Here is a 15124-nt window from a genome sequence, read left to right on the forward strand (position 1 = left end):
GGCAATGAAGAATATTCTCAGAAACTCTTTAAAGTTAATGTCTCTGTTGTTAACTCCAGAAATACTGATTCTGGATTTTTCATTTATTGAGATAGCATAATTTAGCTACTTGAGAGTGCTAAACTGTATATGCAATATTTTTATTGCAATGATAAACTTGATAAAAATATACCTTGGGGAGGAGTGAAAAGGAAAGGGACAATAGTTTTTATTTATTTGTCTTGTATTTTCCTCTTCTGTCTGAATAATTGAATAACAACAGATCAGAGGTTATATTATTGCCTGAATTAAACTCCTAGGCCTGCCTATGCAGGGCCTTTTAGGATTTTATTGGATTTTTAAATGGATTTTAGGGCATATTCCAGGTGAGGTAGTTAAGGCCAAGCTGTAAGTTCATGAACAACACTGTTGAGCAAAATATATATATTTTTTTTCATGAGTTAAATTAATCATGGCCAAATAATTTTTACAGGTTGGAAGCTTTAATTAGATATCTTCCATTCATCGTATTTGTGGCCTGGTGTGTTGGATTACCCATTTGATGAGCAAGATCCAATATGTACTTTTTCCCACGTGTCAATTGAAACATGTTTCTTTAAGATAGTCTTGTATTTGTAATCGTTGTGAGCAGGATACAAGAAAAATATACTTTAAAATGATTAATATGGTCAGAAGATGAATGAATTTCTCAGCAGGAAACAAGACAAAAATATTTTGTGCAGTGGGAAGCTTTGTGTGCAGAACTGCAATGTGGACACTGTGCAGTGTTCAGACAGGTCTTTACGTTTGCTCTGTACAGCAGAAGAAAAATGCTAATTGCATGAAAGGGTCCCTGATTCACTTTCTAATTAGTTTCTCTTTTATTTCTGGCTGAGTGTCTTTACCTGAGAACCTGCAGATTGTATGCTCTTTGGACAGGACATGGCACATTAGTTTCTAGTCAGAAAATCCTCCTGGTCTTTTTGTAACCCTCACCCTTGCGTTTTTTTGACTGCTGAAACAAAATAAAGGAAAGGTGAATGGGAAATAAAGATAAAAATTGTCTTTTTGTCAGTATGACCTGCAATGAAATCCAACATCACATTACTAACTGTACTGAATCAGAGGAGATGTGACCAGATTTTACCTGCTGGGTCACAGATACACTGTATAAATATTTCCATAAGAAATGAAAATCTGGGCTGTAGGAGTCAATGTGTTTGAAGGCAATTAATGGAGACAAATGGTGATGTAGTAGATTTCATCTTAGTAAGACTTCTATCCTCAATACTGTTGGATTTGATTTTGCAATTCATTTTGGTGTTTTGTTTGCAGTTTACTTAACAATTTAGCCTAGGTAGGCTAAACTCTTGAAATAGTAATTATAACAATCAATTTCCAACACCAGGAATTTTAGTTTAATATTAGTTTAACTTCTTGAGTTAGGTGTTCAAGGCACGCTTGGGAGAATGACAGCATAGCTGTCATTTTCCACTCAGGCTTTTGGCTTTTGATCTTCTATATTTCAGTCTGAATTTGCCCCAAAATTCTTTACTGTTAGGAATAGGAGCCATCTTCTTCGTCTCTTCTCAGAAATGTCACTCATCTTTTTTGCTGGTTCTTTTCCAAATGCATATGTCATTTCCACTGTACCTAAGGAGCATGCTAATGGCACAATATTAATATGCACCACCTTTCACTTTCTACAGATAGAAATAAGCTCTTGAGAAAGATCAGTTAGTGTTTTCACTCCACAGTTAATCTAACTTTCATTTGCAAGGAGGGGGGTGGAAGAAAAATCCCTTGTAAGGCTGTTTTATTTGTTTGTTTGTGTGTTAGAATGATGAGCATTGTGTGACAGTAGCATCTGAATTTTCACTGATCTTTGCACCTGCATCAGGGTAAGGACTTGGATAAATCAAGGACCTCTGTGAATCAATTTACCCATCTGGAAAACACTCACAATAATCACTATAACTGGCTAACCAGCCTCTGTCAGTACAGAAAAACCTAGTGATTTAGTATTAGCAAAGACTGTTTCTAGCCCCAAGGAAAGCTGAAACAAGTATGCAGCATTAGTGTCATTTGCAGATCCTTGGTGAGAGAGGGGCTGCAAAGGAAAGGTATTTTCCTCGGAGCACTGAACACCTAGCAGCAGCTTCATTTGCACGGTTACTGGTTCCTTCCTGTACAAACACAGCTCTCCTCTTCATGCTAGCTCCTCTTCATGAGTTGGAAAAATGAACAAAATTTTTGCCCTCAGTCTGCAGAACATACTTAAATTATAAAGGCTCTTACCATTCTTGTCAAGTCTGTAATCTGCTGGTCGTTCATTAGTTCGTTACTTGTTGCCTTGATCCATGTGTGGACCCGAAATACAAAAGAGTGCATAATACCTTGGCCTCAGTGCAGTGGGTGGGGAACCTCTTCAGGTAGGAAGATGAGCAGCACTATCCTTCTCACTGATTTTCTTTCAATGAACAGGTCATGGTTTTTAATTTAACAGCTCTCCAGAAATAGAAAAAAGAAGTGAATTACTCCTGAAGTGGCTGGAGTCAATATAACAGCATAACAGGTAACCTCATTACACAGAGTAGCATTGATCTTCACAAAATTTCTTGAGTTCATGGAAACAAAGCATGATTTACTTTGCCTGGCAAAAATGCCCCTTAATTACTGAGCCAGTTTTTATTTTTTTCCTAAAAGGAGGTGGAGGATACCAAGAGCCAGTCTTTGTTTTAAACCAGATTCTGTATGTAATGAATAACAAGCTGGTGCCAGAGAGAAACATAATGCAAACTGGTGGGAATTGCATTTAGGTTTATAGACAAGATTTTGGCTGATCAGTTTGGTTTGTTTTTAATTGTCATTACATTCCTATTATTAAAAAAAATCTAAGTACAAATTGTGGGAAAGGTGCAGTAAAATGTTCTAACCTGGAAAAAAAAAAGCCTTAAGTAGTGTAACTGCTGTTTCTTGTACATGCAGTGAAAGAAAACGTACACTTTATGTGTATGATAAATGACAGTTAATAGCACAACCTGCAGAACATAGAGAACAAAGGGTAGAATGAGTATTATGTATCCATCCATCATTTATTGTCCATTAAAATGTAGTGCTTGCAAATGTTTTGTGTGTATGAAAAGCATTGTCTTTGATTGCAAGTAGGATGGAGTCTTTTCTTTTACTCAGGGGGAGACAAAGTTGAAATTGCAAAGCAAAAGAAATTACCTATAACCTACCAGAGGTGGGAAAAAATAAATAAATAAAAGAAGAAAAAAAATCCAAAGAACTATAGGGAGGTCAGTAGGTTTTTCACAGTGAAGTAGTGGGACAAAAAAAAAAAAAAAAAAAAAAAAAAAAAGACACAAACTGAAAACTTTCCAAAGTCCTTTGAAGAATGAAATAACTGCATCACTGTCAAGTTCATTGTTGCAAATATGTTTGTGTTGCAGAGTTGGAAAGGATTGATAAACCAGCACAAAAATAGTCCAGCCTGAGTCTTGTACAAGTTTGCATCACTGCGGGATGTGGTGGGTGAGTTGTTTAAAAAAATTACCTTTTTCAGCAGATAATAATGCAGCTCAAGTATTCAGACTTGCTAAGCTATGCTTATGGGGGAACGTGACAGGTTTTAAGGACAGCTTTTACCCCCGATCACACTGTGAGTCCAGGGGAAAGTTGTTTCTGCACCAAAGACTGTGATGAGGTTTGGCATATGCTTGGGATGTTCTCATTTGTACCTGTGTCATGGCAGCCTCCAAAACCTGTTATTGCCATCAGGCTTCCCTGTGAGATGCAGTATGTCGCAGGGGACTTCTTCAAGCTCTCCTGCTAAAATTGATCCACTGCACACATTTCTAAATTATTAACTGTCAGGACTGGAGCCTAGAGAAGTTTATTTCAGAAAACTTCATGCAGTTGGAGAATATGACAAACACCAATTATGTTCTGAAAAATTCCTCTGCGTACTGAAGTAAGGCACCCTTGTTAATGAATTATTCTCTGTGCAGAAAGTGCAGTTATAGGAGCCATAACTTTGCTGGCTACCTGCACTGGATGAAGAGCAGGACCAGAAGAAATTATGAATCTCTGTATTCGTGTATGGGCAAAGACGGGTGGATCTTTGTGGGCTTGCATTTGTTTTGCCAGGGAATGAAACTGGCTGGTTTTAATGGACTTTGGGAGATGGGATAGATTAACCTTCAACTGGAACCAAAAGGTAACCACAGAACTAGTGCCACTCTGAGCTTTCTGTCTCTCACTACTAATTTTGCAGCTATGCATTTTCATTTTCTTGAACCAGATGGCTTCATGAAATCGGTTCCCATGTAGTTTGCAGGAAATAGTCCTATTTACTACTGCAGTCAGCAGTCTGCAGCCTTACCTGAGATTACTGAACTCTCATAAATTCACTGATCATATCGCCTTTTATTTATTTTTGTAATAGAGTTAATACTCTTGAACTCTGCAAAACTAGCTTTTCTTTAACTTCCCTAACATTTTTCTACTTTGGTATTTTCTGCTGAATACAGAAAAACTGTCCCTACTAGTTAGGGTACAGGATGTGTTGTTTGAACCTTGATAAACTATGAAGATATGAGTATGCTGTGAATGCATCACAGGATTTACAACACTGATAAAATGATTCTTGATGCACAGCTTACCATAGGATGATATTCAGTGAAATATTCATTGAAATACATTTTGAAAATTAACTTTAGACTTTCTCTTATCCACAAACTATATCACCAATCATTTTTGTACTTGTTCCCCTTCTGAATTCCTGTAATTTCCCTGAGGTTATTTTGCTTTTCTCTTCTCTTTTTAAGATTTTTCTTTTTTTCTTTTTTTCTTCTAACCTTTTTTCAAACCTGCTTATAAAAAATGGTATTGATTATATCAGCCTTTCAAAAATCTGACAGATCCTAAGTTAATTTGACAGAAGGAAATCTGTTCTTAAACTACAATTTGCACTGGGTAAAACCTGAATGTTTAAAAACTGTCTTAAGTTATGAGCTTAGTTTTTCTTTTATTGCAGTCAAAATAGTCAACTCTGTCACCAGTAGACAAATGTGAAAAAATGTCTTGTGTAAATTAGCTGATGTTTCCTTGCTGAGTCAACTTAAGAAAGGAGATATGCTTAGGATAGAAAGGTAAGTTACAAAACGAACGGTCAGAGGGTCTACACAGAGTAGAATCTAGATTAAACTACCGCTGCCTAATTCAGTCTCTGTTGTGTTTTAAGCTCTTCTGACTTGGTTTAATGTATAAATTTCCCAGTGTGCTTTACATGAAGACTATTCACAACCAACTGATTTCACCTATTTTCCTGCTTTAGGCCTCAAGACACTAGGCATTTTTGGCACAGCTTGCACTTCTATTGCAGCTATGGGAAGGCTGGAGAATTGCCATTCAGGGATGGAACTAATATAGAAATTTCTTTACTCGATAACACAATTAGAACCAATTGTCATCACCTTTGGTCTTGCTCTGTGAAGGTAAAATGGCTTATAATATTAACAGGTTGCTGAAGCCCATTTAAACCTTCACTGAAGTACCAACTGAAGTCCTCTGCAAAGCCACAGTGTCACCTTTGCTGTGTCCCTCCTTGGGCTGGTCTGGGTGGGTAATGTGGTCAGTGCTATCTGGCTGACCTGAAGGACTTCTTGTGACATACCTGCTATTGCCAGCTGCTGGAGCACATGTCATAGAAGTGTAGTACAGGGATTTCTTCTACTGTAAAACTTAACATACTGTACGTAGTAGCATCTGCCAGAAATGCAACACTATTGTTATTTTTCCCATCATGTTATGGCAAATGAAAATATAAACAATTAGGTTACTGCATAATTCCTGCAGAGTCATTGAAGTCAGCCCAAGGTTACACCTAAAGCACATTCCTTTTCTACATAAAATATTTTCTGCATAATAATCTACATAAAACCTTTTCTACATAAATAAATTTATTTCCCACTAATTTTCCAACATTTATTTAAAGGTTAAGGGAAAAAAGTTTTATGCGATGGCCATTGACTTAAACAATAAGGAAACCAACCAAACTGCTTGCATCTTCTCTACTGTGTATTAGTGTCAGAGAAATCTGGGATATTTATGTATCCTTTTTAAAAAAAAAAAAAAAAAAAAAAAAGGATAGAAAATAAATATCAGCATTTTCTCTGTTACAGTTCAATTATAAGTTAGGCCCAGTGCCAACATCTTATTTTTGTTTGCCACACAAAAAAATCGTATGTGAAATAGGGAGATTATTTCACAGCCTACAGCTGTTTCTCAACTCATTTATTGATTTCTAGAGTTAAAGGAGATGATAAATAATATTTCAGAAACAGAATATTTATATCTAAGGTGGCTTTATAATTAAAAGAACATTTTCTATGTTGATTTATACTGAAGTTTCTTGATTAATTCTTATGGAAAGTAGTATTGAGCTGTCATCTTAGCTTGATAAATCTAATTCTGATCTTTTATATCTATGAAGGCCCTACAGAACTAGTAACTTACAGAAGCTTGCAATAAAAAAAAAAAGGCTCTCTGGCAAAGAGTCTTATTCCAATTATTTTCTAAATGCATCTTTCTGTGTTCTTTCATGGTTGCCACGTGAAATAGAAAGCTATTGCTCTTTTATTACTTTTATTAACTGTTACATCCATATTCGTATTTCAAATACACTTTATGTAGTTAATCAATGGTGATATTTATTGCTGTCTTAGATATTGAAAAGAGGTGGAAAAAAACAAAGACCCTTTTTCAATACAACAAAGTACCTTCTTGAAATTGTTTGGCCTCTATCTGTTACTGGTTGCATTTTGAAAGACATTACTATGCTTTTAATGATCAAGAAATTGTTTTACTACTCTAAAAAGCTAGATTCATCAGAAATCTAGTCTTCTGAAACAGAATTTTCCATCTACTGTACTTCAGTTAAAAAGGGGGAGATTTACTTCAGCAAGAAAAAAAAAAATGTTCTTGACTCAGTGCCTACCACATTCAAGCCAGAGGACTCATTTTGCAGCCTGGGAAAGAGGTGAGAGGAAACAGCAGTTCTGTAACATTGCCTGTTGTTGGGAAAATAGAACACTACATGAAACAGTATAGGAAAATTCAGAACTACTATAACATAATTTAACTACAACAAAGCAAATGTAGAAGAAAAAGATATATATCTGTTCTGGCACATGGGGGAGAAGGCTGATGTGTGGTAATGATGCATGGCTCATGAAGCAGAGAGGAAGAAGAGGGAAGCAGAATTATGCTTCGGGTTAGAAAACTTGCAACTGGGGAAGATACTGTACTAGACTACAAGTGTGATGGACCTGGTGAAAAAAGACTTTATTCATCTGCTTTTCACTTTTTCCTTTATTCTTGGCTACATGGCTAGAACTCTCTCAGACAACTGTTCTCATCTCTGAGACCCGTTTCAACCCCCTTTCAGCCAAAAGTCATGTTGTCTTTCATTGTCAGCTGCGGAAATTCCTACTTTACCTATACATTAGGGTTTGAGTCAAATGGACAGGGATTTTGTTCTGAGATGGAAGGAGTGTTTCAAATGTCTGGTTAACTTCATTAGACAGTATAGAAGAAACAACCTTATTCCTTTTTTTAATGCTTTCTTTCAATAGGTAATGCATTTCCTATTTTGTAAAAACAAACAAACAAACAAACAAAAAACCACTAAAAGATAACCTTTTCACTTTGTGCGATTTTCACAAGAGCAATGTAAGATACTTCCTGAGACTGGACTGAGTGTTGAACTGGGAAAAATAAATTAGTGCTGTATTTTACAAGATTAGTGTGAGCACAGATTTTAATACATAGCAATGCCATAGTGCATGATGTTTAGTTTTACCTTAGCCTTTGCGGTTATATAGTCTGATTTATAAACTTAAAAAAAAAAAATAAAAAAATGGGGGTGGGGGCAGACCACCACAGCTGCCTTGTTTTAAAAAGCATGTTCTTACTTTTGACAGTTGATCAATAAGAAACAAACGAAAAGTAATAACGCACGACTTGAGAAATATTGTTTTTATTCTTAGCCTGAAGCTAGGGCTTGCCAATACATTAAGATCAATCAATCTTCTCCCCTCAGACTGAGCTTGCATCCAAATCACCAAATCTGTAAAACATGGAGTCATTTAGATTTGAAAAGACCCTTAAGATCATCAAGTCCAACCGCCACAAATGTACTATATGCAGAACATTCTGCTGTTTGCTGGTGGTATACGAGGTCAGGATGGAAGACAACATTGTTTTCTGGATTTCCTAAAAATGCAGAAGGGCAAAAGGAGAGAAAATCTGCCCTAAAGATCAGAAATATCCAAGTGAGGCCATCCTTTTTTATGATAAGGAAATTGGAAATACTCTGTATGCACTCCAGTTGATTCAGCTCAATACTAAATCTTCTCACGCAGAGACAGAATGATGAACAAACAAGCAAGCACCCTAAATCCTGCTCAGAGTGATTCTGCTACATGGAAAATGATTATCAATTCAACGTTATGAAGAGGAATCTTTGATACAGAATCGTTCACTTTTCATATGGAATAAGGGAACAGAAACATTGTTTTTTGGGGGGTCTTTTTTTTTTTTTTTCTTTGTTAAAGGTGGGGGTCTTTTTTTTTTTTTTTTCTTTGTTAAAGGACAGGGAGGAGAGGCAACAAAACTTCTAAACTGATGTTTGGTAACAGTAAACAAGTTGTGCAGGCAGCATACTGCACACAGCTTTCCCTTGGTAGCTGGTAATGACTGGTTTTCATGGCCTTAAAAGCTATTATTTTGCTTTCTATGCATAGTCTCACTCCTGTTACTAATCTCAGTTGCTAAAATTAATTAGGGTATAAGCACACCTAGAAAGCCTGTAAAACTACATTTATGTCTATGACATAAAGCAGAACATTTGGCAATGTTAATTGAAATGATAAAAAGGTTTGCAAGACATCAAGAACCCTTCACGTTAGTCCTCTTTACCTTGGCTTAATGACACAGTAAATGCTTTCTTTTCTGGATATGATTATAGTTTTAAACAATATAAAGTGAGCAAATTCCATTATTTTATGTCAAGGAACCCTCCAGAGAAGATAAAAGTGCAGTTAATAAATAAGATTACTTTCCAATGGCAATTGCTCCGTAATAGAAAATTCACTTTCTAACCCTCTTCTCTAGGATGCTAATCAGTTAATCAGTTCAGTCCCATCTTAGTTCCTGGCAGCAGTTTTTCTCCCATTGGGACAAAAGTGAATGCACGGTTTCTGTTGAGGCAAAGGAAGAAAGGAAGTAAGCAATAAAACTGCCTTATTTCGTTTGGAAGTGATTGTTTTAGGCAATTATGCACCTGCAGCACTGATCCCCTTAACAAGCAGCATAAATAGCCTACAGTAAGTCTATTAAGCCCCCTTTTTTTCTTCCTGTAAAGGAAGCTGAAATACTATATGTGCACATACCAGGGCAGGAAGTAATTTCCATCTTCATGGGCACAATTCCAATACACCTCTGTCTTTGTTTAAGTATGAATTTCTTACATGTTCCAGTGTCATGCACCATTAATCACTCCTAAATCATTATACCCTTAGGATTGTTGACAAAATTCAGAGGTCTTTTCTTTCATACAAAATCCTCTATTTCATTGATAATTTAGTAGTTAGTGCTCAACAAAATAACGATGTGGTATTTTTCTGTTTCTCTATCATGCATGCCTTATATTTTTTCTCTTTAGAAGATATATTTTACAGTAACCAGGATGCACTTCCCTTGGAATGAATATTCAATGTATAATGCTTTATCTTCTATGGCATAAGAATATCCTATTAACACTAATTTTCTGATATTAGTGTTGACATCTACTTAAAGTAATTCAAATTTTCAAATTGTTATTGTGAAATTTAAGCACTTTGGCTTATGAAAATGTGTAATGTGTATGAAAAGTATGCCCTCCTCCCCACCCATCTGTAAAATTAAGTACTTTTTTATGAACTGTTTTTATCTTATTTTCTTCTTAGCTATGTGATACTCTTCGAGTTAGTTTCAAAGCAGACTTGATCTGACATTCAGGCATATCTGTAGCTGGAATTATTACTTCCCAGCTTTTTCTTTTCCCCTTTTTGCCCAAGATTAAATGTATTAAGCAAAGGAGATTATTTATGTTAGACCAGAAATATTTATTTGGAAAAAAATAAAATCATACTTCAGAAGACTGTCTGTGAGAGAAGATGACTAAGGGAACAGCAGTTAGTGAAATTTCATTATTAGGAACAGAATTGGGTTACTTCCACTTTATATTGCTACAGTGATTGATCTAAATAGAAAAGATCTCCCTCTCCCCTCAGCTTATTCAGAAAATATTTTCAAGATCTTACCCCAGGGAGGATAAACCATGGAAGGTGTATCCTCTGGATATTAGAGGCTAATGTTCTGTCAGTATTTTAAGAAGACAGATAGTATGAAATGGGTAATGACAGCATAGCTGGCATAATGATAATCCAAGTGAATCAATCACGGGGAAAAAAAAAAAAAATTACTGGAATCAGTTACTAAAGAATTAAAAGACAACATGACCGTTAGTGAGTAATTTCATATTGTAGAACATACAGGTTGTCAAAGGAGTTTGATGGTTTGGCCATCACCAACGTAGCTGGTAACTGCAGTGCATTATGTTTAGATTTCTGTCGAGTCTTCAGCTTAGTATTACCATAAATTCTTTTAAAATAGAAGCTAACCAAGCTACATACTGAATAGATTAAACAAGATTAAAAGAAAATTGTGCCATTAATTACCAGGGCAATTCACCAGCCAGTGGAGGGAATTTATGCAGTTTTGAAAAGATCTGTCCAGGATTTACCACCATAATTCACTGTCTTTGTGACTGGCTGGGAGACCACCTGGCTAGGTAATAGCTCTTTCTGTGGCTGCTGATGACTCCTTCCCTTTCATAGACTGACATTTAAGTGTGTCTATTTAGAATGAACAAATGCATAAAAAAAAAAAAAAAAAAAAAAAAAAAAAAAAATCTCTAAAACTGTATTTATGAAACATTCAGAATAATTACTGTGTTTTTATACTAATAGTTGCTGTAGAGCACAAATCAGCCTGCCAATTTTGATAACTTGGCTTAAATTCCACAAACAGCTTGCATTGACATTTTTGGATCTGTTGGGGCTTCTATGAACTTTGTTCTTTTGCTTTTGTTTCTGATTTTACAAGCTGATGCACTCTTTCCTGATGACAGGTGTCACTATCATTAGAGTATAGATCCTTACCCTGCCAAATCACTTACTTTTGTGTGTGTTTGCGTGTGCCTGGTCAGAGCATGTTAAACCTCTTTCTGGGAGTATATGTGCAAATGAGGGATTAGAGGACAAGAGCTGGTCTTGCTGCCTCTGGAAAACCTGATCGGGGTATGTGCAGAGCTACATGGCTGACAGAAGAGAGCATCCTGGTCATCTCAGGGATGGTGAGGCTCCGTTTAGTAGTTTTGGAGCCAACTGGATTGCAAATAGTGATGTTGCAAGCTAAAGTCACACGTCTCCTCCTTTTTGGAGACCAGCTTGTTGTGGTGATTGTTTGACAGGGAGCTGGGGGTACAGGTACAATATCACAGCCTGAAGCAGATGCCAACTGTTGGGCCCCAGCATACCAATAAATCTTTTTGCCCAATGAACAACAGAAAATTATCCAACAGTGTTCCTAATAAGTATTAAGTATCCCCTTGCTCAGCATGAACTCAGAACCCATGTATTGATTACTGTCATGTATTACTGAACTGTTTTAGACAAATGGTGACAGGCATTGATGAGGGGATTGTCATGTATCTATTTTATCATCGGACTAATAGCTAATGCTCACTCGGGTTTATAAACCATCATGTGTTACAGAATCATGCACACACAGCCTATTCTTCTGTTTCAATCACATACATGCCTCTTCTGTCTCCAAAACTACTTAGCTGGTGTTAAACAAGCTTTAGAGTTTGAAATAAAAGTTTACCTGCTGGCAAGAATACAAGGGGTTTTGCAATTAAGAAAAAAAAATAAAAGTCTGCTAGCAGTTATTTAGAGGTGCTTGCCATACAGTAGAGAATAAAATCTATTCTTTTTCCTACAAAAATTTGCTGTGATTTTGTTAATTTTAATATATAAATACAAAAAAAAAAAAAAAAAAATCACCTTAATCTAGATATTGAAACTCCAAATTCAGTGAAATACTGCACATGACCTTCCTGTACTTCTTAAAGTATTTCTTAAATTCGGCAAATGCAGAGATTCCCAAGCTGTCTGGAGTGGTTTTCTCAAGTAGCTTCCAAGGCATTAAGAGAGGTCCAAGCTTGCAGAGCAAATTGTTCTTTAATGCTGTGATTAGGGATCCCTTGGCATCTCTGTATCCATTTTCCTAATCAGCTGACTCTTTCCACCTGATGTTACAAAGCTTATTTCAAACTGAAGTCTGGTTTTCTTTGCAGTCTTCACAACAGCATCATGTGTCTGCATTTCACACAGGGTCCAGGTCCTCTGTGCTGTGGTGGTGGAAAAGGTAAGTGCTAATACACTATTTCATTTTTGGTTTCACAAGCTGTTCTTACAGGCAGTTTGTATAACTTCTGTGCATATTCTCACTGTGATAACTTCATTTGCGATCCCATCCCAGCATGCCTAATACTTCAGATCTCTGTGACTAAGTCATTTCTCCTGTGAAGAGCTGAGACTGCCTAGAAGTGGAGTTATAGAGTGCTAGGAGATTTCTTTACCATTGTGTTTATTTAATTTACACATAAATGCCCCCATAACAATCTGTTCTTTCCAGCCAAGTATTCAGCACTGTATTTTCAAAGACTTTAAAGGACTACTATTAGCTGCATGCATTATTATGAACTGCTTGCCATTTTCCTGTCTCTAAGTTATGTATGCAGCAATATCTGGACGCATCTGTAGAATGATCAAGGGCAGTGACTTCTGATGAAGTAGAAGATGCATCTATAAGATCATCCACAATGATGTTCTTTGCAAGACTGAGTACAGAAATCAGTAAAAACCTCTTTGAGCAAGAAAGCACCTCTTTGTAGTCAACAACAGCGTCATTATATTGTCTTTTTTTTTTTTTTTTTTTTTTTTTTTCAGATGAGAACCCACTGTATTGATTTGAAACAAATGTTTTCAATTAAGTCAAAGCATTTTTCTTTCACTTCCCACTTTCCCTGAAGTTAAACTGATTGGTATGACACATCATTACTTTTATTAGCAGATCGTAAAACATTAACTCTCTCAAAGGAAAAACTGCCTCCTTCACACAGGCACTTCTGAAGTGCCCTATAAACAGAGTGGAGCCAGGAGTCTTCATCACTATTAAAATTTCTCTGCTTGAAGAACAAGAAAAAAATGATCCTAAGTAAGGTGGGCAATTAACTATCCCCTCATTTGAAGCTGTAGCCATATAAGGAATATACTGCAGTATGCTTTTGATTCCAACCTATATCAGCTTTTGTGAACTAATTCCCAGATCAGTTAGGCATTCAGGCATAGAGAATAAAATGTAACTACTGTTGTATGTGAGATCCAACCAATTGTACAAAAATGTGAACAAAAGCAGCACAAGAACACAAAAGTGTTCAAGCATCCATTATAAACAGTTCCAATTTTCCTTTTTAAATGTCAAGTACAAAATATATATTTTAGATGCAAATAGCACTGGAGAGTTGTTGCTAATATACTCCTGAAATTACATTTTCTTAGCATGACCTTTCTTGCTAACAATAACTTACATTTTAATTAAACCTGTGGCCATTTTCATTTCATGCCAAATATCCATCCCCATACCATAAATTACTGAACTTGCATGTCAAGAAAGTTTAAAGGTCATAAGCTTAAATACATACTTGAGTTAAACTTTTAAAATAATAACTAAAAAATACACTTCTGTGCTATCCCTACTGTCCGTTGAAACAAAAATTTTTTTTGTAGTCTTAAAAAAATCTTTCACCAAATTTTACATGTCATAATGGCAATGAAGTAGTAGTATTTGGCAAGGCTTTAAATTCAGCAAAGTAATCCTTGCTTTTTTTGTTTGTTTGTTTGTTTTGTTTTGTTTTTGTGTGTGTTTGTTTTTTTTTTTTTTTTTGTTACCTATTGGTCTAGTGCTCTGTCTAGGTAATGAAGTAGTGTATTTAGACTTGCTTCTGCAGGAGAAATGCTCGTGATGGCTCTGCATTTAAAACTGGGAGGGCTGGGAGGGGGCAGGTTACATTCAAGTGTAAGAGTTTGCAAACTGGGGAGAAGTTGACTGGTACTTTTGAGGTATACAGCCTTATTCAGCTGGAAATGAAACACTAAGCTGTCAGGAAATTCAGTCATCTTCATGCATAGATGCTACTTTTACTGTTGAATGGTCTTGTTGAGATGCATCCTGGGTGTGAGTGAAGGAGAGAGACCCAGAAGGGGTGTAATGAGAACCTGCCCCAGCTCCCTGTCCCCAGGCACACACACACTCTTTGCTTGCATGCTGCCACAGATGTGCTATCAGTTACTGCTGCGACTTTAACAAATAAGCTTCTCTGAGCCCTAGGAAACCCTGACATCAAAGCTTGCTTGGTTTTCTCTGCAGGTTTCTGTCTTGCTCCTATTTATATTTTTTTATTATGCATTCTTAATTCTTTCCCTAGCCCTGAGCTTAGCAGTAGAATATTTATAATTCAGCTGCCTGTGGAGCATAAGAAACGAAGATGTATTTTAGAATTAGGTCTTGGCAGCTCAGCCTTCCTCCTGGAACCTGCAGTGTTTCTTAAAGGATGTGTAATCCTTCAGGTTAGCTCCTGAGGATCAGACAGGCAGCTTGGATCTTGCATTTGGTGTTGAAACAGTCCCAGACTCTGAAGCAGACCAGAGCTAGAAACTCTGGTTTAAGCTTTCCACTAGTTGACTTCTAGGTTTGAGAGAGAGGCGAGCTGTAAGTTCTGTGTAGGTGTTCACACAATCATGGGAAGAAAATATATTTAGGTCTGGCTCCAAAGAGCCACAAAATTATACAGGCCTAGACATTTGCTGGGTTGGTTACAGTGCATTTGGGGAGCTGTTTGGAAAGGACTTTTTGACACTGACCTCTGAGATCAGAAGAGACTGTAGGGGAGAAAGAATGAATTCCTGGA

General features: G+C 36.5%; 1 long non-coding RNA gene across 1 annotated transcript in view; it reads left to right on the forward strand.

Annotated features, from left to right (window-relative positions):
* The first annotated feature begins 2485 nt into the window (after nucleotides 1-2485).
* The window catches only part of LOC311436118, a 67375-nt gene continuing 54736 nt past the window's right edge, over nucleotides 2486-15124 (forward strand). Inside the window, exons 1-2 of the long non-coding RNA XR_014692611.1 lie at nucleotides 2486-2554; nucleotides 3435-3516. This is a non-coding gene — a long non-coding RNA (uncharacterized lncRNA). The remainder of the gene's footprint in view (nucleotides 2555-3434; nucleotides 3517-15124) is intronic.

Source organism: Aythya ferina, assembly GCF_964211825.1.
Source record: "Aythya ferina genome assembly, chromosome: 4".
NCBI classification, from domain to species: Eukaryota; Metazoa; Chordata; class Aves; order Anseriformes; family Anatidae; genus Aythya; species Aythya ferina.